The 24,543-nt window shown below is 36.3% G+C and overlaps 1 protein-coding gene across 50 annotated transcripts in view; it reads right to left on the reverse strand.

Annotated features, from left to right (window-relative positions):
* The window catches only part of PEAK1 (pseudopodium enriched atypical kinase 1), a 309,581-nt gene that overhangs the window by 215,816 nt on the left and 69,222 nt on the right, over positions 1–24,543 (reverse strand). For 19 of the 50 annotated variants that reach the window (XM_055098433.2, XM_063596837.1, XM_055098405.2 and 16 more), the window contains one exon: positions 19,357–19,426. The exons of 26 other annotated variants lie outside the window; for them this stretch is intronic. The gene's annotated coding sequence lies outside the window, so the exon portion shown is untranslated. Of the gene's footprint in view, positions 1–13,789; positions 13,936–19,356; positions 19,427–24,543 lie in introns of all 50 variants that reach the window. 5 more of the 50 variants (XM_063596843.1, XM_055098425.2, XM_055098409.2 and 2 more) reach the window with 1 other exon arrangement.

Raw genomic sequence — 24,543 nt, forward strand, 5'->3', positions numbered from 1 at the left:
CTAAAAAGTATTCCCAGATGATTGTCAACATGATGGTAATTAGTATATTAATGTTTTAATAACTACGAAATCAAATATTTGGATGTTAGGTTGAGGTTGTCTCTGCACTCATCAGATTATGGTTCTAAATAAAGTAAATCATTGTTGGGGCAAGGGTATGTTTAAACTGGAATCAGCCAGTTAAATAAAGAAACAACCCAATGAATCATTGTAAACTCCTATGCCAATAAGATAAAAACTCACACTTGGCACTAATGTATTCTAAACATCTGTCTGTATTTCTTTAACACTCATATTTCATGTAAATAACAAGCAGATAACTACGAAACAAGTTCTCTTTTATAATGTATATAAATATATATGACAAAAGATCAATATTAAGCATTAGTGGAACATTATATCAACAATAATAAAATATACTAAGACCTAATCTTCCTTTTTAACAGAAAAGAAGAACTAGTTATAGATCATTGTTGTTGTTGTTTTTTTAACGTGAACCCTGAAAAACTAAAACACTAAACCAAATGTAAAAAAAAAAAAATCCATACCCACGCTAGATTTTCCTTTTGATATAATTAGAATCATTAAAAATACTGTATAAGGGGGAAAAATGCAACGTTATTGCAATATCCAAAGATAAAGTGATGAAAATTAAGGAAGATACTCACATTTTGAAGATTTAAGAATTAATTGATAAGCCACATTATGGAAGAAGAAGGAAAAAAAATAAAAAAACCTTAGTCAAAGCACCCTGAAACAGTAACAGTGCATGCTGACTTCAAAGATGCCTCCAATATCACAAATAATAGCAGTAGCTCAACTCCCTCACAGCTTCTTGACAACCATTACTCTGAAGTCCCAATGGAGACTACTCTGATCTGATAATGGAACCTTCACTCTCCAATGGCAAAAGATCACTTTACAGTATACCACATGTATTTTAATCCATTGACTGGCCCATTAGTACATAAACATTTTTAAAAGCTTTCCTGATATGATCCTCAATTTCCCCTTCAATAAAAAAGAAAGTATATCTACCTTATATAGTTGTGAGGATTAGACAAGGTATACAAAGCTTCTAGCACAAGGATCTTGCAGGATGTTCTGGCACAAGTACTTATTTTGAATGTACCACAAAACTGTATAATAAGCATTTTTTGAAAGAATGGAAAAAAGCAAGGCCTCGACTGAAGCTCTGACACCATGCAGACCAAATTTAGTAACTGACATTCTTTTCATTCACCATTAAAAGTGCTCTTTATATAAATTACCTTAAACTGTATTAAAATTACCAAAGGTTCTATTCGATAAAGAAGACAAACAAAATATAAAGGAAGGAAAATAGAAAGAAGTAATACTTATTGGCTGTCTACCATATACTAGGCATAATGCTAGAGGAACACTGTAAGAAATCCATAATGTAGTCTGATTGGTGAGGAAACTGAGGCTCTCACAGCTATTCATGCAGCTATTACATGACAATGTTGGGATTCAACCTGGTCTGTGTGAAGGCAAAGTCTACTTTTCTTTCCACAGTGCCACACACAATTCACAGAAAAGTGATGGAAAAATTCAAAAAACATAAGCATTATAAACCACATAGTTGTTTTTGGAGCAAAGGAATTATTTTCACTGAAACATTCAGGAAGCAACAACAAACACATCCATCCTGGATCACTAAAAAACTGAACTGAAAATCTACATGCCAATTAGGTAAACAAAGAAAAACAAGTCAAACATGATAAAACATTTATCCACCATATAAATTGCTTAGTAGGCACAGAAAGATACAGAAGGTATAGAAAGCTTTATATTTAGTTCATGTATTACATTTCTTTAGAATCTACAGTCTAAGATGATATATACTTTCTCTATTTTCATGAAAATGAAACAAAGCACATTTGTTTTTAATTAATGGGCTAAGATACAACCAACAGGCCATGAAGTAATTTTGTTGTTTATAGAACAAGTCCCAATACAAATCTGCAATTTACTTGTAAAACATGATTCAGAATCAAAATGCAGAGCAAAACAAAATTTTATCTTGTCCTCTCTTCATGTCACCTGGAGGGGTTCTTCTGAGAGTAAAAAGCCAGAATCTCTATTTTCTAACTAATATTACAGGATTCAACCTTACCACTGAAAGCAAGGATTACTATTATTGACCAACAGAACACTCAAGTTAGGCTTCCAGATAATTAAGGGTTTTGTTTTGTTGATTCGTTGTTTAGGAATGCAATCAAATCCAGATTGTCTATAGCCATGTCTGAATTCCACCCTGACTTTTAATCCCCTCTCTGCCAACCAGCATGCTCTGGACCACTAGACCTCACACCTAAGTTAGAGTAAGCAGGTTTATGAGTGTCTTACTATTTGGTGTAATCAAGCAAATCAGAAAGATAAGTCAGAGGAAAAAAATCATATTTTCTAATAATACATACAAATGATTTTCAGGAAATCAATGATATACCTCTCATTCATTAGCAAGGATGACCTGGACATGACCATTCTGTTGAACTATATTGCACAGTTTTTCATCACTGAGCTATTCTGCATTAGTGATGAGGTAAGAACAGCAGAATACATAAGAAAAAATTGCTCCTTATGGCATTGAATTTATCAATATATGAAAGTGGGTTTCTAGAGTTTACAGAGGAAAACAAGAATGACAGGGAAAATGCTGAATACAGTCCTCTGTAGTGGGGGGAAAAAGTGTAATTTCCTTCCTTGATCAATTACACTAGTCAGTTAACTAATATCTTGGTTCTAATTTAAGAGCTGGACCTATTCACCCTCTGAATCACAAGACAGAAGTGACTGCCTAATAATAAAAAGAAAAAAAAATTCTTAAAATTTTAAATGCACATAATACTCTGAAATCAAGAAAAAAATACAAAAAAGTAGAAGTCATTTTAGTTTTTTTTTACTGCTTTTAAAAGTAATAATATAGAAATTTTGAAAAACATTGGTCTGTATAAAGAAACACAAATCACTAGCAATACTACCAAATAGAGATTAACTATTGACATGTTGATATACGTATTTCATTATTTCTTTTAACAAGGCTTTGTGGGCAAGAGTTGTAAATCCAGAATCAAACTACTTCTCATCATTGGTCTAAGCTACCATCATCTCTTGACAGGGTTATTACAATCACCTCTTATCTCCATGATTCCATAACAGCTCCTCTCCAGTCTATTCTACACCAAACCACTAAAAAGATCTTTTAAAATATCAGTCATATTTCATCCCTCTGCTCAAAACCCTACAATGGCTTCTCATCTCATCAATGTGTGAGTCCAAAGTGCTTACAAAGGTCCTACAAGGTCCTCCATTTTCACCCCTAACCTCCACTTCTCTCACCCTGTTTCCCATACATTCTCCTCCCTGGTTTAACTGTGCTGGTTAAGCTGACCTCCTTACTCTTGCTGGAATACACACAGTTCCCTCCACAAGGAATACTCTTACCCCAGATGTAAACATTGCTCTCTTCCTCCCTAACTTTCTTCAGGTCTTTATTCAAATATTTTTCAGACACTTCCCTGACCTACGGTATATAAAACGGCACTCTTTCCCTTTCCCTCCCTTGGTACACCTTATCACCCTACTCTGTTATATTTTTCTCCAATTATCACCAACTGACAAATTATTTGTTCACTGTTCTCTCTCTACTAACTAGAATGTACGTTCCATGAAGGCAAAGAAATGACCTGTTTTGTTTTTTCCTCACTCAATGCTCTATCTCTTGGTTCCAAAACAATTCCTGGGATACAGTAGGTACTAAGTATTTGTGAGTGAATGGCTGAGTAATTAGGATCAAAGTATATCTAAAATTTATACTCAACTTTTGTCATTTACTATTAGCATTTCTAATTATTGCATAGCATTCCATTATAGACATATACTATGTAGTAGATTGAATCAATTTTCTATTTTATTATGTTTAAAATTTTTACTTATTTATTTATTTTGAGACGAAGTCTTGCTCTGCTGCCCAGGCTGAAGTGTAGTGGCATGATCTTGGCTCACTGCAACCTCCGCTTCCTGGGTGCAACTGATTCTCGTGCCTTGGACTCCCCAATAGCTGGGACTACAGGCATGTGCCACCATGCCCAGCTAATTTTTGTATTTTTAGTACAGACAGGGTTTTGCCATGTTGGCCAGGCTGGTCTCAAACTCCTGACCTCAGGTGATCCACCTGCCTCGGCCTCCCAAAGTGCTGGGATTACAGGCATGAGCCACCATGCCTGGACAATTTTCTATTTTAAATATTTAGGTTGTTTCTACATTTACTGTATCATAAATATCCTTGTATACACAGAATATCTTTGAAATACATGTCTTCCTGCACAGCTCTGATAATTTCTCCAGGATAAATTATTTTAAGTACAATTGTTGGATCAAAAAGTATTTAGATCATGAATGCTTTTATTTATTTACTTACTTATTTTTTTTGAGATGGAGTCTCATTCTGTCGCCCAGGCTGGAGTCAGTGGCACGATCTCAGCTCACTGCAACCTCCGCCTCCTGGGTCCAAGCAATTCTCCTGCCTCAGCCTCCCGAGTAGCGTGGGACTACAGGCTCGTGCCACTGCGCCCAGCTAATTTTTGTATTTTTAGTAGAGACGGGGTCTCACCATATTGGCCAGGCTGGTCTTGAACTCCTGACCTTGTGATCTGCCTGCCTTGGCCTCCCAAAGTGCTGGGATTACAGGCGTAAGCCACTGTGCCCAGCACTCTGAATGCTTTTAATACATTTTCTAAACTGCTCTAGAGGCTGGGTGAGGTGGCTCACACCTGTAATCCCAGCACTTTGGGATGCTGAGCCGGGCGGATCACTTGAGGTCAGGAGTTCAAAACCAGCCTGGCCAACATGGCGAAACTCTGTCTCTACTAAAAATACGCCACTGCACTCCAGCCTGGGTGACACAGCAAGACTCCATCTCAAAAAAATATGAAAATAAACTAAAAAATAAGTTGCTTTAGAGAATAGCTAGTAATATAAGCTTACATTTCTCCTCACTAACAATGCATATGTGAGTCCTTTTTTGACAAAACACAAAAAGTTGATTTTTTTCCCCCTGAAACTAAACAGGAATACCTGGTCACCATATATTTTTTGTTTGTTGAAAAATTTTTTGGCCGGGTGCGGTGGCTCACACCTGTAATCCTAGCACTTTGGGAGGCTGAGAGGGGCGGATCACGAGGTCAGGAGATTGAGATCATCCTGGCTAACACGGTGAAACCTCATCTGTACTAAAAATACAAAAAAATTAGCCAGGTGTGGTGGCGGGTGCCTGTAGTCCCAGCTACTCGGGAGGCTGAGGCAGAAGAATGGCGTGAACCCGGGAGGTGGAGGTTGCAGTGAGCCGAGATTGCACCACTGCACTCCAGGCTGGGCAACAGAGCAAGACTGAGTCTCAAAAAAAAAAAAAAAAATTAATAGGAAAGTTAGAGGAAAATATAAATTTTATTAGTTAATGGACAGTGGTTGTTTCCAAGCACCCTGTCCCATGGTGGCATTATCATTTTTAAAAGCTTTACCAATCTGGTAGATTTTAAAAGGTACTTCATTTTTTTTTAACGGTACCTTATTGTTTTATTTTCCATTTCTTTGTTTACTAATGAGGTTGAGGATGCTTTCCCACATTTATCAGTAGATTTTAAAAGGCATTTCATTTTTTAATGGTATCTTATTGTTTTATTATCCATTTCTTTGTTTACTAATGAGATTGATGATGCTTTCCCACATTTATTGGTTGATTTTGTTTTCCATGACAAACTGCCCTATTCATGACTGCTCCTTTTCCTATTCAGGCATTCATTTCTTATTGACTTATAAGTGCTCTTCATACATTAAAGGTGTTAAATTTTTATCACATGGCATAAATATTCCTTCGTATTTGACATTTGCCTTTCAATTTTGTTGATGGTATTTGATACATAATTTTTTGTGCAACTAAATCACTTTATTTATTTATTTATAGCAAAGAGGTCTCACTTTATTGCTCAGGCTGGTCTCGAACTCCTAGGCTCAAGCCATCCTCCTTTCTCAGCCTCCTAAAGTGCTGGGATTACAGGCACGAGCCACTGTGCCGGATTCAATCACTTTTTGTGTGTTATTCTTCGTTTAATTTTGCATTTAGAAGAGCACTTCTATATACAACCAACATGCTATCAAGTTAGAAACCAATGGTGGTTTTGTGGTTTCTGACTGAGTAGAAGTCTGGGTATTTTTTCTTCTTTTTGCTTGTATATTTCTTTTCTCTAACAACTATATAAGCTTATCTAAGAATAAATATTTTCTTAAACATTAAAAATAGAAAATAATTTCTCCACTACTTGATTATATATTTACACACACACATTTCCTTATGTTTTTATTCTATTTTAAAATGTTTTCATTATTTCAACCATCTGAAATCTTAGCTCATGGCATGAAGTACAACTCTAGTTTTATATTCTTGTGATAATTTTAAGTCAATATTCTTACCACTTTTGTTTACTAATTCATTCTCCTAATGAATTGAAATGGCTTCACTATCATACATTAATCTGTATTTTTTAGGACTCTACCTTGTTCCATTCTTAGTCAATATCATATGGTTTTAATCATTGCAGATTTATAAAAATCTTCTAATATATGGTGGTGCAATTCCAACTTCATAATGCTACTCCTTCAAAAAGTTTCTTTTAAACTTATTCTAGAACAATTTCAGACCAATTTTGTTAAATTTCCCTATTTCATCCCACTTCTGAATCAAAAATGTTAATTAGATTTTGATTAGAATTGCATCAAATTCATAGATTTGGGAAGAATTAATATAAGACTGAGTCCTGCTTATTAGAAACATGTTTAATCTCTGTACTTATTCAACTCTCTTTATGTTATCCTGTAAGGTTTTTAAAAAATAATTTGTACTTGTTTTATTGTTTCTAAATACTTAAGAGATTTTTTTTTCTCCATTGTAGTTTCCAACTAAGTATTCCTTGAATATTGAAAAAGTACTGACTTCAGTACATTTAGACGTAACTAACCACATAATTTTAGTTCAAATAGGCTTGCAGGTAATTTTCCTAGATTTTCTGGTAGATAATCGATCACTTGTGCATAATAGTAATGCTGTCTTCTCTTTTGAAATGACTGCCCAACCATGTAGTGTTTCTGGTCCTGACACCAGAAGGAAGGCCTTTTATTATTCCAGGAAGAAGAAATATTTTCCAGATGAAGGTCTCCCATCTTGCCAGGCTTCTACTTGTACCTGCTTATCCTTGTTTCCGAGAAGTAGAGGAGATTTAGTCAGATTTATTCAGCATCTCTTCCACTAACGACCCAGGCAGTTTGCTCTTTCATGCGAGAATTTATGGGTTGGTTCTCTATACCTCCATCAACTCGGTTCCTTTCATATTGTCTCTAGCATAAATGCCTCCAATTACGAAAAGTCCAGCAGGAAATATTTTCATATTTTTATTTGTATTACTTTTGGATCAGCATCATTTCCATCTATTTTTTTAACAATGTGTGTGCTCCATCTCTCTCTTTCTGAAATTCTTGCTGTTTGTACAATACATTTTATCTCCTGTACAATACATTTTATCTCCTGACCTGTCTTCCTTTTGTCTTATTTTGTCATTTTGATTTATTTTTGCAGTGTCTAATTTGCTATTCACTGCATCCAGAGATTTTAATTTGGCAACTGTATTTTCATGCCTTCAGAATCCTGTCAGATTGCTTCCTTTTTATTACTGATATCCAGCTTCCCCAGGTTTAATGACTAAACCTTTTTGAGAACACAAATCTCAACAGATTGCTAGTTGAGCTATCCAGCAATCTGAACAGGGTTTGAGGCAGGAGGGTTGGTAGCTGGGAACTTAGTGACTAGGCCACCTATGTGGACAGGCTTCTTCTAGGGAGGTGCTATAAGCAAACTCTAGATCTATAAACAGTGTTCACAAATGCTTCTGGTCAAAGAGCCAAGAGAGGGATTTAAACACTGTGCTTTGTAGGAACATGCATTAAGTTTACTGTCCCTCCCAACTTAAGAGTCCTCTCTCAGAAAGATTCTCCTTGAGGGGCTCCTCCTCAATTACTTCTTTCATTCCAGGCCCATAAGCAATGCTGCCTAACAAAGATTATTCTGGGTTTTCTGGCGTGAGTGGCATTAAGCTCTAGCTTCTAATACACATGCAGTGTTTTTCCCATTCATCTATGTATCTAGTGGTCTTTTTAATGGAAATTTAGATGGGTGAAGATAGGAAACTGTTTTTTCTGCTATTTTGCCCAATACTGTTATCTGTATTCTTATCACTATACATCACGTTGATGCTTACTACTTTTTTTCAAGAGACAGGGTCTGGCTTGTTGCCCAGGTTGGATCACAGTGACATGATCATAGCTCACTGCAGCCATGAAGTCTGGGCTTAAGCGAACCACCTGACACAGCCTCCTGAGTATCTAGGACTACAGGCGTGCACTACCACATGCAGCTAATTTTTTGCTGCTGTTGTAAAGACAGGGTCTTGCCCAGGCTGACCCATGTTGCCCAGGCTGGTCTCAAACTACTGACCTCAAATAGTCCTCCCACTTCAGCCTCCCAAAGTGCTCAGATTACAGGTGTGAGTCACTGTACACAGCCCTCTCACTACTTTTAATTAATCCATGCTTCTAGGTAATAGTTTCCAATCTCCATTTTACCAATTCAAAGAGACTTGACAACATGCCATCCCTCCCACCCCAATCATTGCACTTCAGGAAACAAATGCCACAATAAGAACTCCTATCTCTTTCTGGGAAATCTTTTACCAGGTTAGGTATAATGATGGACTAGTAGGACTCCAAATGGTCAGAGTTAATAGACCCAGGTATCTCTGTGTCTTAATTTTTGAAGGTAAGATAACAAGAATAACAGTGCCATTAAAAGACTGCTATGAAAGACTAAACAGTGAGTGCCAACTTCTCTGAGAAGAAGCAAAGGGGTCTCTCCAAAAGACAGATGAGCACAAGACCTGCACCTACTTGTTCTACAACCACAGAGCTTCAGGGGCAGAGAATCAGCCTCATTCATGTTTGCATTCCAAGAACCACAATGGACACAAAGAATCTAATCATTTACATCTTGCAGAACTAAACTGTCCACATGGCTGGTAGGCAGAGTTACTTGCAACGAGGGCTCACCCTCATATTCTCTCACCAAAAAGTTCTCATTATAGAGACGTTTACTAGGAACCAAGGCAGCTTTTCCACTCAGGAGTCCCTTCTGAGTGAGGGGTTAATGGTAACCTACTTTGGTTTTATATTATTCACACATAAATAATTTGGCCGTTTGCTAATCATGTCTATAAAAGCAGCTCTTCAGTTGCTTGTTGCTTGTTGCCCACATGAAATACAGAGTCTGTGAATCCTCATGCACTGCTCAAAGCAGTAAAAACTATCTAGTCATCCTACAGAGCAATCTGGCAATACTTAGTGAACTTAATAATGGACATCCAACAACAGATCAATCACATTCTTGATTATATATCTCTATAAAATAAAATGAAGATTATCACTGCAACATTATTAATGGCACATGGAGTTGAATACACCCAAGTGCCATCAGAAAAATGTATAAATAAGACAAATACACAGTATACATGGATAAGAGTGTGTACATGATATAATACTGTAGAGCAGTCAGAAGTAATGAACCAGAATTGCATATAGCAACAAAAATAGATTGTTTAAATATAGGGCTAAATGAAAAAAAAAAAGAATAAAATGGGATGTACAGACCAAGGCCATTTGTGAAAATTAATAACCTATATATATATGTACGAAACACTATATAATATTTTCCAAAGATACAGAAATATCCAAAGACATAAATTAACTAGATTATAGTAGGTGTTTATGGAGGAAACAGAATGAGTAAAGATAGGAAAAAGAAAAAAAAGACAACAAAGTAACCAATCAAGATGCGGGGCTAGCCCTCAAGATGCCAACAGTAAGAAGCATCATTATATCCTACCTGTGCCCATGAAGTTTGAGAAGCAGGTAGAGGAGTAAAAGAAGTCCAAATAAACTCAGCCAAGACAAGATAATACAGACATGAAAGCTCCACTAGGGAAAAAAAAAAGGTTCTAAGTATGCCAAGACAAGAAGTTTATTTTGAAAGGTGCCAGGAATGGTATTTCATTTATTTGAGAGGAGAAACCATCAGTGAATATTTATTTTAAAAATCAAGAAATAATCATTGAAGATTATAATAATGTAAAGTAACTACATGATCAAACTAAGAATTTGATGATTTCTCTGAAATTAATAGGTCTGTAACATCATCCAGAGATTAATCTGAATTCATCATCCTGACATACAAAGATCCTGAACACAAAATACCAAACAGAAGATAAGACGTAGTCTGGCAGAGATTCCACACCAACAGAATTTTTAACTTTCACTTACCTCAGAGATATGCTACAAAACCTTTACCATGGATTAATTCCCATGAATGAGATGAAATCTAAAACCATGGCATATGCAAAAAATTAACCCGGAAAAGTCATTTGTCAGTAACCCTTTATTATTATAGCACAGTTATGAACATAATGTCACTAGAAGAAGAGCTGGGGAGACAAAATCTGGAACACATTTTATCCTTGAGGAAGACAGAATGGAAAACGCTACTTTAGCGTTTCATGCAATAGAGCTAAGAAGAGCAAGGACTTAAGAAAAAAATCAATTCCCTTGTCATATTAGTCTGTTCTCATTAAATTACAGCTGAATCTGTCAATAATTTGGGGGTGCTGATAGAAAAAAATAATCTGAATTGGAAGTACCATCATACCACTTTCTGGAACCTATAATAAATTATCTTGAGGTAAAAAGAGGTCATTATTTTTCAAATGTGTAAAGCAGTAAAAATTTGAGCTTTTTTAGCTATTGGACTCAAACTGTATACCAATGAAAGGGTAAATAAGCAATGATAATCAAATCAGCAGTGACAGATTAGCATGCACGATTAATACAGCAGACAATGGGAGTAGCCTTCTCTAAAGACTGCAATCCTGTATGGTTCAGATTTAATTTAGGCCACAGAAGATTCTGCAAACATCTGCTTTTGCTGGATGAAACTTGCTGCATTCATCAGCATAAATAATTAGGTTCAACTCATCCCATCCCAAGCAAAATCAAGTCACTTTCCTCTTGCTGAGGGAGGAAGCTATGCCTTTACCTCCACCTTGAATTGCACAGATTATCTGATTAAATCTATAAATTGTGCTCTCAGAAACTGATGCTTAAAGAAAATCTGTGACTTTAAAAAAGCCCCAGAAAGAAATCTACAAAAGGTACACTCCCCAACTAACAGCACATTTTGTAAAAATTAAGTATTTCTACAATAGCTTCTGTTGAGTATTCTTAACAGACTAGCTATGGAACAGCATATTAATCTAATCTCAATTGTATATACATTCTAAAAGACATACACCACATGAAAAATCTTTAAAATATATATATATATATATATATATATATATGTATCTAGCTATTTAGAACCAATTTAGTAAGGCTCTACAAAATGAATCCCACAATAAAATTTAAAGATATGTCTTTAAAGGATTGAAAAACTTAACCTTCAGGTCAGAACTAAATCATAGTAAATTCCAGAAAACCATGCATTTCTATCTAAGCTAATGTAAGAAACCATGATAAAATTAACACTTATAGTAAATTGATTATTTAACATTAAATTGCTTTAAATTAAAATGTTTTTCCTTACAGTAAAAAAAAGTGTCTAAATCTCAAAAACAATGCTGAATTTTGAAATAAACAAGTTGCAGAAATACATGTAATGTTAAGATGAAATTTTAAAATTTGTAAATTGGTTATTTCTGAGAAGGGGAGAGGGATGAGATAAGGAGGAATTCACAAGGGAGGGTCTCAACTGCATTGATTTTACAATCTGTAGATTAATAAGGTAAAATGTTAAGACTTTTTTTTTTTTTTTTGAAACGGTCTCATTATGTCGCCCAGGCTTGAGTATGGTACTGCAATCATGCCTCACTGCAGCCTCAACCTCCTGGGCTCAGGTGATCCTACCATCTCAGCCTGTGGGGTAGCTGGGACTACAAGCACATGCCACCACACCCAGCTAGTTTTTTTGTAGATATGGGGTTTCATCATGTTGCCCAGGCTGGTCTAGAGCTCCTGGGCTCAAGCAATCCACTGCCTTAGCCTCCCTAAAAGCAAGACTTGATAAAGCCATTTGGTAAGTACTTTAGATACAGGTCATTATATTAGTGTTTATATCTAATTGTATGTTCTAAATATTTTATAATTTTAAAAATGTAAAACAAAATTCACGCAAAATTAAATTCATACATAATTAACTCAAAATGGATTATACACCTAAATATAAAACATAAAACTATAAACATTTTACAAGGTAACACAGAAAAACATCTAGGTGACTTAGGTTTGACAATGACTTCTTAGATTCAACACCAAAAGCACTATCCAAGAAAAACAAACTGGTAAGTTGGACATCATTAAAACTTCTGCTCTGAAAAAGACATTGTTAATGAAAAGACAAGTCACATACTGAGAGAAAATATTTGCAAAAGACATATCTGAAATCAGGTTGTTATCTAAAATATACATAGAACTCAAACTCCACATTAAGAAAACAATCTGATTAAAAAGTGGGCCAGTGATCTGAGCAGACACCTCGTCAAAGAAGATATATATATGAAAAATAAGCATATGTTAAGAGGCTCAATATCATATATTATTAGGGAACTGCAAATTAAAACAAGGAACTACCATACCATACACTTATTACAATGGCTAAATTCAAAACACAACACCAAATGCTGGCAAAGACATGGGGCAACAGGATCTCTCATTCAGTGTTGCTGGGAATACAAAATGATGCAGTAACTTCGGAAGATAGTTTGGCAACTTCTCACAAAGTTGAACTTAGTCTTACTATATGATCCAGCCATTGCATTCTGATTTGAGAACCAACGTCCACACAAAAACCTGCATGCAAATGTTTACAGAAGTTTTATTTCTTAACTGTGAAAACTTGGAAGCAAACAAGATGTCCTTCAATAGGTATGGATAAAGTGTATTAAGTCCACTCATTGGGATATTATTCAGGAATAAAAATAAATGAACTATCAAACCACAGAACATATAGGAAGCTTGAACTAACACAGATAAGTGAAAGAAGAGACTACATACTATATAATTCCAACTACATGACAGTCTGAAAATGGCAAACTTATGAAAACAGAAAAGATGAGTGGTTGCCAAGGGTTCAGCGGCAAGGAAGGAGGAATGAATGAATGGAGCACAGATGACTTTTCCAGCAGTGAAAATATTCTGCTTGAATGGAATATCTACCATTACCACTGTAATCGCAGATAGATGCTATTATGAATTTGTCAAAACTCATGAAACTATACAATATAAGGAGTGAACCACAGTGTAAATTATAGACTTTACTTTAAAATAAGGGATCAATATTGGTTCATTAATTGAATGTACCACCATTCTGTTTCAACCGTAACAGTGTATACTGTAATTCAATTCTGGCACTAACCATCCAGTGTTAGTGTAGACCCTACAAGTTAAAGGGTATGATCCCAAACAATATTGCTCTTTACTTTAGAAACCAGCTGGACTTCAGGAGTCTCCAGACCACCTGCACTCTGACCAACTAGCCATAAATTCAGAGGTTTCCATGACTCCCTCAAGTTCAGAAATTGGCTAGAAAGATTTACACAACTCAGGAAAGTACTATACTTACAATTATAGCTTTTTTTTTTTTAATACAGGGTCTTGCTCTGTCACCAGGCTGGACTGCGGTGGCACAATCACAGATCACTGCAACTCTTGATCTCCTGGGCTCAAACAATTCTCCCACCTCAGCCTCTTGAGTAAGTTATAACTTTACTATAAAAAATACACATAGGGCAAGGTCTTAGAGGGTCCGAAGTGTAGAGTTTCTATGCCCTTTCCCCATGAGTTAGGGCACTTACCCTCCCAGTACACCAATGTCTTCATCAACCAAAAAGCTCTGCTTGGCTGGGTGTGGTGGCTCACGCCTGTAATCCCAGCACTTTGGGAGGCGGGTGGGTCATCTGAGGTCAGGAGTTTGAGACCAGCCTGGCCAACATGGTGAAACCCTGTCTCTACAAAAAATTAAAAAATCAGCTGGGCATAGTGGCACATGACTGTAATCCCAGCTCCTCGGGAGGCTGAGGCAGGAGAATCACTTGAACCCAGGAGGCAGAGGTTGCAGTGAGCTGAGATTGTGCCACTGCACTCCAGCCTGGGTAAGAGAGCAAGACTGCATCTCAAAAGAAAAAAAAAAAAAAGCTCCACTGAGCTTTGGTGTCCACAGTTTTTATTGAGGGGTTATTACATAGGCATGATTGTTCAAATCATTAGCCACACAACTGGACTCAAACCCTCCTACTCCCACCAGGTCAGGCTGGCCTAAAGTCCCAACCTTCTAATCACATGGTTGTTCTTTCTGGTGACAGCTCCCATCTTGAAGCAATCTAGGGGTCCACCATAAGTTACCAAGTTTACATAACAAAGATACACCTATCACTTCAGAAATTGCAAGAGTTATAATTTCCATGTAAAAAAGTCTAAGACAAAGACAAGACAAATTATTTATTGTACCACAAGCATATTAATGCAAGATGTTAATAAGGGAAACTGTGTATGGGGATGGGGAGGCTCTGTACTGTCTGAAGTGTTTGTAAAAATCTAAAACTGATCTAAAAATTAAGACTTTATTTTTTAGAACAGTTTTAGATTTTTACAATAAATAAAATTTAAGAAATAATAATATTACACCTCAATGCAGCTGCATTAAGTTACATTGATTTAAAGGACTTAAGGGCTTTTAGTAATCTTTATATCTCCTTAGCCCAGCAGTAGGCAGAACACAAAACAACCATTTAATGAACAGTTATTGAATGACTGGCTTCATTTCTTTCATTATGGTAAAAAAAACACACACACAACATAAAATCTTCACCATCTTTAAGTGTACAGTTCAGTAATGTTAAGTATATTCACATTGTTGTGAAACACATCTCCAGAACTTTTTTATCATGCAAATCTGAAACTTATACCCGTTAAGAATTCCTCTTCCCTCTCCCTTCAGCCCCTGGTATTCTACTTTCTGTTTCTATGAATTTGACTACTTCAGATACCTCATATAAGTAGAATCATACAGCATGTCTTTTTTTTTTGAGACAGGTTCTTGCTCTGTCACCTAGGCTGGAATGCAGTGACATGATCACAGCTCACTGCAGCTGCAATATCCGGGCTCAAGTGATCCTCCTGCCTCAGCCTCCTGAGTAGTTGGGGCTACAGGCAGGAGCCATCATGCTTGGCTAATTTTTAAAAATTTTTTTGTAGGAAAAGGGTCTCACTATGTTGCCCAGACTAGTCTAGAAGTCCTGGGCTTAAGCAATCCTCCCGCCTTGGCCTTCCAAAGTGCTGGGATTACAGGAGTGAACCACCACACCTGGCTTGCATATGTCTTTTTGTGACTGGATTATTTCACTTAGCATAATGTCTTCAAGTTCTTCCATTTTGTAGCATGTAACAGGATTTCTTTCCTTTCTAAAGCTAAATAATATCCCACTGTATGTATATACCTCATTTTGTTTATCCATTCATCTGATGATGGACATCTGGGTACCTTCCACCTCTTGGCTATTATAAATAGTGTTGCTATGAACATGGGTGTGTACATATGTCTTTGAGAATTTGCTTTCAATGCTTTTGAAAACTTACTCAGCAGTGGCATTGCTGGATCATATGATAGTTCTATTTTTACCTTTTTGAAAAAATGCCATACTGTTTTCCATAGCAGCTGCACCATTTTATATTCTCATCAACAACAATGCACAAAGGTTCCAATTTATCCACATCCTTGCCAATACTTGTTTTCTGTTTTGTTTTCTTTTTCCTTTTTCAATAACAGCTATCCTAATAGGTGTAAAGTGGTATCTCACTGTGTTTTGATTTGGATTTCCCTAATGATTAATGATGTTGAGCATCTTTTCATGTGGTCATGACTATTTATCTTTGGAGAAATGCCTTTGATCATTTTTTAATTGAATTGTTTGGTTTTTTGTAGTTGTGAGTTATAGGAATTTTTTTATATTCTGGATATCAATCCCTTATCAGATATGTGATTTGCAAATATTTTCTCCCATTCTTCATAGATTGTCTTTTCACTCTGTTAATAGTGTCCTTTGATGCACAAAAGTTTTTAATTTTAGTAAAGTCCAACTTACTTTTTTTTTTTTTGAGACGGAGTCTCGCTCCGTTGCTTAGGCTGGAGGGGAGTGGCACAATCTTGTCTTACTGCAACATCCACCCCCTGGGTTCAATGATTCTCCTGCCTCAGCCTCCCAAGTAGCTGGGGTTACAGGCACACACCACCATGCCCGGCTAATTTTTGTATTTTTAATACAGATGGGATTTCACCATGTTGGCCAGGCTAGTCACAATCTCCTGACCTCAACTGATCTGCCAGCCTTGGCCTCCCAAAGTGCTGGGATTACAGGTGTGAGCAATCGCGCTGGCCTTATCTATTTTTTCTTTTGTTACCTGTGCATTTGGTGTTACAACTAAGAAATCACTACAAATTCAATGTCATGAGGATTTTCTCCTAGGACTTTTAGTTTTAGCTTTTATGTTTAGGTCTTTGATCAATGTTGGGTTAGTTTTCTGTATGTGGAATAAGGTAAGACTCCAACTTCATTCTTTTTTCATATGGAAATATAGTTTTCCCAGCACGATTCGTTGAAAAGACTGTCCTTTCCTCATTGAATGGTCTCGCCACCCTTGTTGAAAATCATTTGACTATATAATCAAGGATTTAGTTCTTGGCTGTCCGTTTTTTTGTTTTTTTGAGATAAGAGTTCCACTCTGTCGCCCAGGCTAAAGTGCAGTGGCGCCATCTCCGCTCACTGCAAGCTCCGCCTCTCGGGTTCACGCCATTCTCCTGCCTCAGCCTTCTGAGTAGTTGGGACTACAGGCGCCAGCCACCACGCCCGGCTAATTTTTTGTATTTTTAGTAGAGATGGGGTTTCACCATGTTAGCAAGGATGGTCTCGATCTCCTGGTCTCGTGATCCACCTGCCCTGGCCTCCCAAAGTGCTGGGATTACAGGCGTGAGCCACCGCGCCTGGCCAGCTGTCTGTTTTATTCCACTGGTTTATATATCTGTCTTTATGCCAGTATCACACTACTTTGATAACCATAGTTTTTGCAGTAAGTTTTGAAATCAGGAAGTGAGAGACCTCCAACTCTGTTCTTCTTTTCAAGATTGTTTTGGCTATTTGCAGTTCCTTGAGATTCTACACAAATTTTAGGATACATTTTCTATTTTTACAAAGAAGTCATTGGGATTTTGATAGGGATCTAATTGAATCTATAAATTGCTTTGGGTAGTATTGACATCTTAACAACAGTGTCTTCCAACCCATGAACATGGGCTGTTTCCATTTACTTATGTCTTAATTTCTTTCAGTAATGTTTTGTACTTTTCAGTGTTCAGGTCTTCCACCTCCTTGGTTAATTTATTCATAAGTGTTTTATTCTTTTTGATAGAATTGTTTTCTTCATTTCAAAACCATTTTTGGATTAGTCATTGTTAATGATTAGAAATACAACTGATATTTGTGTGTTGATTTGTATCCAGAAACTTTGCTGAATTGTTTTAATTCGAACATGTTTTTATGAAATCATCAGGGTTTTCTACATATAAGATCATGTCATCTGCAAACAGAGATAATTTTACTTCTTCCTTTCTAGTTTTGATAAATTTTTTTTCTTTTTCTAATTGTTGTGGCTAGGACTTCCAATACTATGGTGAATATAAGTGGTGAGAGCAGGCATCCTTGCCTTGTCCCTGGATCTTAGAGAAAAACCTTACAGTTTTCCACCATTGATTAAGATGTTAGTTGTGGCTTTCCATATATGGCCTACATTATGTTGAGGTAGTTTTCTTCTACTCTTAATTTGTTGAGTGTTTTTTATCGTGAAAGGGTGTTAAATCTTGTCCAAGGTTTTTTCCACATCTATTGAGATACATTGTGTGTTTTTTGCCCTTCATTCAACTGGATAGCTTTGTAAGGCATATCTCATTCATTCAAAAACAAAACTAATACCCCCATTTTGCATAGTTTCTCTTAATTTTTGTAACAAAACATTTAAAACAGAATTTAGTGACACAAACTCTTTGAGTTTTATGAAAGACCAGAGGTTTCGAAAGGATAAAAAGGAGATATTGAGTAGAAGGCGGCTTTTAAAGGGAGAACATTGCACAACTAGCTCACACTGGGAATTACATCAGATAAAACCTACCAAAAAGGATCAAGGTGAACCAACACTTCATTTGATAACACTGCGGCATACATCAATATACAACCCAGAATTGGTATACTGTTTATATAACACCCATTGATTAATAGCACAGTAGGGAACTTAGAGTTAATAACAATTTACTGTATATTTCAAAATAGCTAAAATAATTTTTTTTGTATTCCCAACACACACAAAAAGATAAATGTTTGAGGTGATGGATATCCCAATTACCCTGATTTGATCATTACACATTGTATACAGGTATTAAAGTATTACATGTATCCCCAAAATATGTACAATAATTACATATCAATAAGTAATTTAAAAAAATCAAACTCATTTAAAGCCTACACATACATATTAATTATAGCACATAGCAATGGCAAAGGTCTATCATGGTCAAAAAGAATACAACTGAATAAATTAATACCTGGGGAAATGAAATGGAAAAGAAATCAAGTAGTATTCATTCAAAAATGCCTGTCCCTTTCCACAGAGTTAATTGAAGGCACAACGACTATGCCATAAACCAAAGTTCCAACCAAGAGTCAAAACTATATTTTATAGAATTGCCACTTTCCTCACCAATACCAATAAATAAATTATTAAATCTACCCTTTTGGCATAATAAAGTCATTTCAATAGAACTAAGAGTGCCACAGTTTCAATGTCATCTCTTCTGAAAATAAATGTTGCTGTCTTGACTCAGAATTCAAATTGCAGCAGCAGGTCATTATTTTGTTCTATTCTATTGACATATTTTAACTCATTTTGTAAACCTGGAACTTGTTCCTGTTCTATAATCCCAGACAGAAAAATGTTTATGAGAAGGCAATTTCATTTTGCTAGGATGACAGTGGTAGTCCCTTGGGGGAGAGGCCAACTCAAGCAGGACTGAAGCAGCTGTTAGAAGCCAATTTTCCTACCTGCTAATTGCTTTTATGACTAGGATGTACAGGCTCAGACACCCACCTGGCAAGCAGAAGATAGATGGAAACAGTCACATCTCAAGAGGTTTTTCCCTTCTTCTAAAAGAATTCAACTAGGAGACAAAACAGCAAAGAAACAGAAAAATGTCAAAAATACAAAAATATTAATTGCAAAAACATTAATTGTATCTTCCTGACTACCAAAAGGAAAATGAAAAAGAATGAAAAGACATTTGTACGAATAGCTGGTAGAAAAAATATTCATTCATTGGTCACTCAGTAAATATTTACTGAAATGCCTATTATGGCAGACACTACTGTAGGTGCTAGAGATACAGCAGTAAACTAGACACAATGTCCCTTTTTCCCCATCAGAGGAGATTAATGAGAAATAACAGCTACCAATTAGTGATCTGGTACTAAGAGGAAAACAAAATGCAGCCATGTAATAAAGTGAGTTGAGAAGCACCAATTTACAGTGAGTTGTCAAGGAAGCCTCTTTGAAGAGGGGACATTTAAGCTGAGACTTAAATGACAAGAAGAATCCAGTAAACCACCAGTCTGAGGAAAGACCATTCCTTGCAGAGGGACAAGGAGTAGAAGACTTGCAAGTTGGAATAAACTTGGTATATTCATAGAAGACAAAAGAAGGCCAGTGTAGCTGGAGTTTTGTGAACAACGTTAACAACGGCAGAAGATAAGATCTCTTCAAAGTGCCACGGCCATTTCAAAGTTATCTGCTGAGAAGATAAAAATAAAACTACGACCCATGAACTATTCATGGAAATTCACTTTTGGACTAGTAATGACCACCAGGAAACCTTCAACAAAAAAAAGATAAGCATGAGTTGAGAAATGCCACAGAGGAAGAGGTTTCTGAATCAGAAAGAATCGGCATCAGAGTACTGGCTGAATCAGTGCTGTCAGGAACCCCAAAAGCAATATTGTTCTAGATAAGATCAACATCTAGGGCTGGCACACCTGGACAAGGTGATATCTGAGGCTTATAATAAGAACTGTTAAAGCACAGCACTCATAAATGAACTCCAATCACAAAGGAATGTTTCTGGATGTATTTGTTCTAATACTTGTTTGACCTACACATTTGAGATAGCCCAGAGACTTTAAAAAAATGTTAATGTAAATAACAAATAAAACAACATAAAACAACACCCTCCTAAAACAGAAATTTTTAGAAATTACAGAAAATATTTCCATGTTTAAAACTCTTCCTAGGTTACAAAATAAATTAGGAGTTTTTTAAAAGAAAACAAATTTAGTGAGTATATAGATCATCCGTTTTCCTTCTATAGCAAGCACAAAACTGTGTTTAAGTTCAAAAGCATCTACAACATTAAACAATGCTACATTTAAAAATAAAATATACCTACTAAAAAAAAAAGTAGCTCACCTTAATTGAAGGATAAACTTTATTTTTAAGCACTGAATGATTCCCAAACATACTGTATATGTTGCATTATGCTAACAAGACATTTTGTAATAGTGCTATAATGTTAAAATTCCCAAACTATGCACATAGCTATCAAATATTTGCACTTTTCTACAAAAACATTTTGGTCAGACATTATTCATCTGGAGAAAAAAAGAAAGAAAAAACAATGGAGATCAAAAACTTGCTCTACATGAGGTATATGGCAATGTGTCTTCACTTAAGCCACATGCTAAAAAAAAAAAAAAAAAAAAAAAGAAGACTGGGATCAGAGACCTACCTGTACTGGAATACCACCTCTCACACTAATTAGCGTACAACATCCCTGAGTCTCAATTTTCCTCATCAGTAAAATGAGTCTCATGCCACCTACTCTTACAAGATTGATAGGAATATTAAATAAAACAGGTTAAATTTAAAGGAATCCCATCTTATTATTTGGTAATTATACTATAAGCAAGGGAAATGTCTTTAAAAAACAGCTGATTTTTTAAAAAGAAAAAATAATAAATAATAGGTTGTAAAAGCTAAACACAATGTAAACAATACTCAAGTTGAATATACAGGCCAAACTCCTTTATTTTACCTATGAAGAAATAAAAGCTTGGCAAGCTTAAGTGACCAGCCCAGAGTTGAAAAAGCAGGCAGAAAAAGGGCTAAAATCTTGCTTAATTCCTAAATGTGGTATACATTTTATAGAGCACTTTCATGTATAAGATCCAATTGATGTCCATGATAAAATAGTTAATCTGACTCATGGGAAAACCCAAGGCACCAAAGTCAGCCAGCTTCTTTAGTTATAGAACTGTGACTAAAACCCGATGATGAATATCTTTTTTTCTGTTTTGTTTTTGTGGGGGAGGGGGCGGGCAGGTGGGGGTAGAGTGGGGGTCTAACTGTGTTGCTCAGGCTGGTCTTGAACTCCTGGGCCCAAGCAATCCTCTTGCCTTGGCCTCGCAAAGTGCTGGGATTATAGGCATGACTTACCATGTATGGCCTATGTCTCTTAAAATCGAGATTTAAAGCCTTTCTTACTTATAATTTAACTAATACAAAAAAATGCCTTAGCAAGCAATCACAATTTTATTCAGTCAATATTTCTTTTTTTTGAGGCGGAGTCTCACTCTGTCGCCCAGGCTACAGTGCAGTGGTGTGATCTCGGCTCACTGCAACCTCCACCTCCTGGGTTCACGCCATTCTCCTGCCTCAGCCTCCCGAGTAGCTGGGACTACAGGCACCTGTCACCATGCCTGGCTAATTTTCTGTATTTTTAGTAGAGACGGGGTTTCGCCATGTTACCCAGGATGGTCTCAATCTCCTGACCTCACAATCTGCCCGCCTCGGCCTCCCAAAGTGTTGGGATTACAGGCGTGAGCCACCGCGCCCAGCCTCAGTCAATAATTAATTTTTAAAGTCACACTACAAAGACATAAATGTTTCCATGTTGTATTTAAGAGAGTCAATCAGCTTAACATAAAAATGTTCATAATAGGAGCAAATTAAATTGACAAAGACACATTTTTAGGCCTATTTCCCAAAGCTCAATTGATATTGGCTTAATATAATGTAGCAAGACTTACTTTTATTCTGTTTGTTCATAGATTATTTAAACCAGATAGTTGGGTTAGGGAGTCACTGAATATATGCTTGAGTATGATACTGAATCCACGTTTCTATCATTAATGACTCTAATATTCACGTACTTTAAAATTACTTAATCAATCCTTTACATTGTCCTTTCTTCACGTAGGATTTTCAAGCTAACCCTTCTATAAGTAGGTCAATCGTTCTTAGACTTAAGTTGAGATGATTCACTTTCACAAATAATTAGGTTACAAATACTGCATTGTTTTGCAGCTGAGGGGACAGCCAGGCTGGAAAACTAATTAAAAGAAAAGGATTCAAGTGGAGAGGAGCCAACTGAACAATATGGTATCTAAAAAACAGACACATTTACAATACATGTTTCTGAGTGTCACGAAGAAAATATACATCTGCTCCATATTCCAAATTCTTCCTTTAAAAAGGATCAAGCATTATAGGAAGATTTCTAGGTTTAAGAAGAAGACATAGAACAGCAATGTAGGAAGTCAGGGCTCAGCCACCATGATAGTTTTCAGATCATTTGTGCAAACATAATAAGAGCATACCCCCAAATAGGTCTCTGTTCAAAGCCACTTCGAAAGATGTGAAAATGCATGCACAAAAGTAGTCTCTGAGTTTTGCAACTACTAACTGGCAACACTGTTGTTGGGTAGGTGAGAACACAAAAGAACAATAAATCAATACACAAATTAACAGTAACCACTCACACTAATTTCATATGAATTAGAAGAATCAATATATAATTTGGGTGGGAATCCAGCACTCTTGAAATAGTCATGGCCAGAGAGTAGCATCAAATTAACCACTTAGCTCAGTTCACAAGACTTCATTTGTGCTCAGCAAGGACTATCACTGAATAGGGAACCGCCTGAATGTAGCAAGCTTTCCATTGAATTAAGATAGTGTATATACCTTAAGGTATGTTGCTTGTCTGTCTTCTAAGAATTTTTTAAGCTACATTTGAAAAAACATGATAATACAATTGTGAGTCTCCTTAGTGTTAAATTTATAATTAGATAAGCAAAATAGTAAGTGTACGTGTGTTAGAGATTCAAGTAAAAAAAAAAAAACAAGGCCCAGCTTGTGACAAAGCATCACTACAGATCCCCCTACAGCTCAGTTCCCTACAGCTTCCTCAGCCATAGCTCTAAACAAGCCACAGAAATCAGAATGATCATGCTGAAGCACCTTATGGATTAATAAAGACAGATCAATTCTGTATAACCTATTTTGTTTTTTATTCAAATTATCTAAAATTGATAATTTATAATTGGCTGTTAAGAAACATAATCAATTACTGGAGCACTCCATTTCTCAATCACCTTGGATACGCAGGCATTTACTACAAACATGGCCCTCTATTTAGAGCAATTCACATGTAAAGCACTCCATTAATTACACTCTTCATTCAATACACATCTATTAAGCACTATTGTGTACTAGGCACTATTGGTATTAGAGAAATACCATGCTGAATCAAATCAGCCCCTGCCTTCAGAGGCAGAAGGCTTTGCTTACAGACATGCAAACATTACATAATGAGACAAGTGCCATAACAACATGTATACAAACCACTATGGAAATACACAAAGGGAAGGACTTAATTCTTCCTGGGGAGGTGAAGAAAAAAGGCTTGTCAGACTACCTAATATTTAACTGAGTGTTAAAGGGTCAGTATAAGTTTGTTTGGTAGATATACTAGAGGTTGTTCATGAGAGAGGATGTGACAGACCCACAGCCTGTGCAAAGTTGGGAGGGCAGAAAAGAGTACTTGCTTGGAAAGACAATAGAGCTCGGTAATAGGTAAGAATGAAAAAGTAAGTATGATCAGAATGAGGCAGGAAAATATGGTCTGGAGGCAGGGAACATAAAGCCAATTTACACTTCAGCTATAACAGGAAATATCCTCTCCATAGGGTATATGCCGTAAATGACTTTGTAACTTTACTTCATCCTCTTCATTTACATAGGGCGCACCCCAAGTAAAGGGTATTTAAACTCATGAAAAACTCTGTAACAGGGCCTTTGAGCCCGTATGCTCAGGCCCACTCCCACACTGTGGCATGTACGTTCATTTTCAATAAATCCCTTCATTCCTTCCTTGCTTTGTTTGTGCGTTTTGTCCAATTCTTTGTTCAAGGTGCCAAGAACCTGGACACCCTCCACTGTTAACAA

This window comes from Pan paniscus, chromosome 16 (genome assembly GCF_029289425.2).
Source record: "Pan paniscus chromosome 16, NHGRI_mPanPan1-v2.0_pri, whole genome shotgun sequence".
Lineage (NCBI taxonomy): Eukaryota > Metazoa > Chordata > Mammalia > Primates > Hominidae > Pan > Pan paniscus.